Here is a 3384-nt window from a genome sequence, read left to right as displayed (position 1 = left end):
CGATCGACGATGCTTGCGGCGGTCTAGACGCACACACATTCGAGAATGGATTGGTTGCGGCCCGATACCGTCTAGTGTACCGTCGTGCAGTCGGCCGGGCGACCGAGGGTCTGCCGCGTGCGCCGAAGCGACGCGACAGTCACCCGCTCGGGCCGTAGACCGACACACAACGGGTCGCGACGTTCTACTAGGGGAGAAGTGCACGACTACGACGCCGGAGCGTTCGAATCGAAGGTGGCGTGCCCTCGCCAATGGAACCACGAAGGCCCACCCGGAGCATCGCTCACCAACGATCACCGACGCCGTCGACGATGAATCTCCCCATTCGATCTTTTGGGTTTCTCAGGTTTACCCCTGAACGGTTTCACGTACTCTTGAACTCTCTCTTCAAAGTTCTTTTCAACTTTCCCTCACGGTACTTGTTCGCTATCGGTCTCGTGGTTGTATTTAGCCTTAGATGGAGTTTACCACCAACTTAGGGCTGCACTCTCAAGCAACCCGACTCTAAGGAGAGATCCTCCCGAAACGCGTTCCGGTCACTACGGGCCTGGCACCCTCTGTGGGTACATGGCCCCATTCAAGATGGACTTGGACGCGGTTCGACGTCACGGGATAAACGGATCCTCCCGAACACTACATTTCCCAACGGCGGAACCGCGGGATTCAGTGCTGGGCTAATTCCTGTTCGCTCGCCGCTACTAAGGAAATCCTTGTTAGTTTCTTTTCCTCCGCTTAGTAATATGCTTAAATTCAGCGGGTGATCTCGCCTACTCTGAGGTCGCTTCAACGTCACGACACGGTGACAATTTTTTTTTTCAAAGAAAAAAAAATTTCGTGCCATGTGGGCGCGATTCGAGAAAAGCAAGACGGTTTGATAACAATGCGACAGAGGGTCTTTATTTTTATTTCTCTCTCCGAGAATCGCCTCAAAGAGAAAAAAAAATAAAAAAAAAAAATTAATTCGAATAGAATCGAGAACCTTATATTCTATCTCGATCGAGAAACGTTTTATGCATCTCGCCAAAGTGCCTTTTAAACTTCGTTCGTCGTATCATGTTCGAGCTAAGACTCACGCAAGACACCCGTAACGATCTCCGGTTTTTAACGCCCGTCCTCTTTGTATAATATATATATATATATATACACGTGTTATGTATAATATATCTCCCGTAGCCGTTTCTCTCTTCTCGACGATTCCAGCGGTTCCTTGTTTTCGCCTGTTATTGCTGGCACAGAGATCGAACACGCGACATGTATATAACATATCGGTTTCTTTGCTCTGTACCAACGACGAAAACGCACGGGAACTCACGCAAGTGGAAAAGCGAGCGCGAGACGTACACAACGGGGTGAATTTATTACTCGGGGACTGGACGACCGGCGATACGTTAGGATGCGCGGTCCAGCGATAGACGACGAAGAGACATGGGATGACCAACGATCTCTTTTTCTCTAATACTCGGAGCGCCGAATCGCCTTAAAGCAAAAAAAAATCACACGCGCGTACGTCGTACGTACGGCGCGTGTATACCTCGTCTCTAATCAAGTTTCGTTAGTCTTTCTCGAGCCTCGCCAAAGAGGATCGTTCTCTTCCTCTGCGCGATCTCTCCGTGCCAATGTCAGAGATTATTCTCTTTCGCACGACGACGAAAACGACTATTTTCGACGATCCGAACAACTTTGTAACGGACTCACATGCACATCTTAAAATCGAGTACAGAAACGTTGCGCAACACCGTGAGCTTTTCTCTTCTTCGTCACCCTTAAATATAGCCGATCGTAGACGCACGCTAGATCGTAACACACTTTTCGTTGATTTCCGACGAACGTGGCTTTGGGCCAGGCGCGCGGGCAGAGAGATACGCGACCGACGGGGAAAAATTCGTCCCGATACATGTACGCGTACTCTCCGATCTCCGCGCAACGCTGGGGATCATCTCCCTAAGTCATCAGCGTTCGAAGAAATCTCGTGTGTCCGTTCCCGGATCTACGGCTTTCTCTGGGTTCGCGAAGAACAGAAAAAAGCACAGAGGATGAAAAACGCAACGACGACCCATCGATGCGACGGTCCTCGTTGTCTTCTCGTCAGTCGTCTCGCGCCTGCAGAATACATCTCTGCCGCACGAACAGACGGAGTGGGTATTCGATCCCTGGGGCTGTACGAGTAAAAACATCTTGATGAAAAGACGGTTGTGTTTCTTTAAGGCACACAGTTTTTCGTTACGCCACCAAGTTTAGGTTTAGGTTTTAATATCTTGGTTCTCTTTTCTCTCCTCTCTCGACTGACTTTGTTCAAAAATATTTTTGCTTTCTCTCAGTCTCGCCAAAAATTCATTTAAGACGACGTCGGGGGCGCGGTCATTCGTGCTTATCGAAGACTAACAAAACGTAGCAGAGGCTGATACAAAAAGAAAAAAAAAATCGGCCACGAAGAAAACTCGCTCTGTGTATCTCGATAACCGCGTCGACGACGACGGTTCTCTCCGCGCTCTTTTAATTCGTATCCTTCTTCTTGCGCTTCGTCCGACTCAGAAACGTTCGTAAAACACGAACGACGGCGGGTTGTCAAGCCAAGAAGGGACAGAGAAGAGACGGAGGTAGTTTTGCGAGTCTCCCGTGAACGCGATAGATTTTTCATATATATTTGTATCGAGAGCATGCGTACGCCGGTCTCCACACGATCCAGCGACGAACGCCGACGAACGTCCAACAATCGCTCGTACGTCGCGTACGAGCCCTCGACCGCTCTTTAATTCGTATTCTTTTGCTTGGCGCTCGTCCTCCGACTCAGAAACGTTCGTTTAAAGATAAAACGAACGACGGCGGGCTGTCGACGAGGCAAGAAAGAACAGAGAGATACGGACCGAGAGCAACGATACGCAACGCAAGCAGTCTTAGGTTTACGTGAGCAACCCTCAGCCAGGCGTGGTCCAGGAATTGTATCCGTGGACCGCAATGTGCGTTCGAAATGTCGATGTTCATGTGTCCTGCAGTTCACACGTTGACGCGCAATTAGCTGCGTTCTTCATCGACCCACGAGCCAAGTGATCCACCGTTCAGGGTAATCGTTTATGCATGGATTTTTGTTTGTGTACTCAGGTTTTTGTACTCTTATTCTCGGTTCGAAAGAAGCCGATATCCGACAAACGTCCGACCAACGGGAATCGAACGCGCGGAAGTCGCCATATGATTGACGACACGAAAATACGTTCGAAAACGAAATCGGACGGACTGCGCGACGACACACGCAGCCCGCCGACCGGGCGTAAAGTGCATTATAATATATAACAACCAACGAGATCGAAGCTCCGTTCGTCAGGAAACGACGGGGATATAACACCCGATTCTGAATCCTCTGTACAGCACACGATCTCGCGAAGAAAG

At 49.7% G+C, this 3384-nt stretch overlaps 2 non-coding genes across 2 annotated transcripts in view; both read right to left on the bottom strand.

Annotated features, from left to right (window-relative positions):
• Window positions 1–781, bottom strand: part of LOC139997702 (large subunit ribosomal RNA) — a 4174-nt gene extending 3393 nt beyond the window's left edge. The window contains exon 1 of the ribosomal RNA XR_011803046.1: window positions 1–781. This exon is cut by the window's left edge and continues 3393 nt beyond it. This is a non-coding gene — a ribosomal RNA (large subunit ribosomal RNA).
• A 2128-nt stretch (window positions 782–2909) lies between these two features.
• On the bottom strand, window positions 2910–3064 carry LOC139997699 (5.8S ribosomal RNA). Its single transcript, XR_011803043.1, has one exon. It is a non-coding gene; the product is annotated as a 5.8S ribosomal RNA (ribosomal RNA).
• Between the last annotated feature and the right edge of the window lie 320 nt (window positions 3065–3384).

Source organism: Bombus fervidus, unplaced genomic scaffold (genome assembly GCF_041682495.2).
Source record: "Bombus fervidus isolate BK054 unplaced genomic scaffold, iyBomFerv1 scaffold0145, whole genome shotgun sequence".
Taxonomy (NCBI): Eukaryota; Metazoa; Arthropoda; class Insecta; order Hymenoptera; family Apidae; genus Bombus; species Bombus fervidus.
The sequence above is the reverse complement of the archived record's forward strand: the minus strand, read 5'-3'. Positions and strand labels throughout refer to the sequence as shown.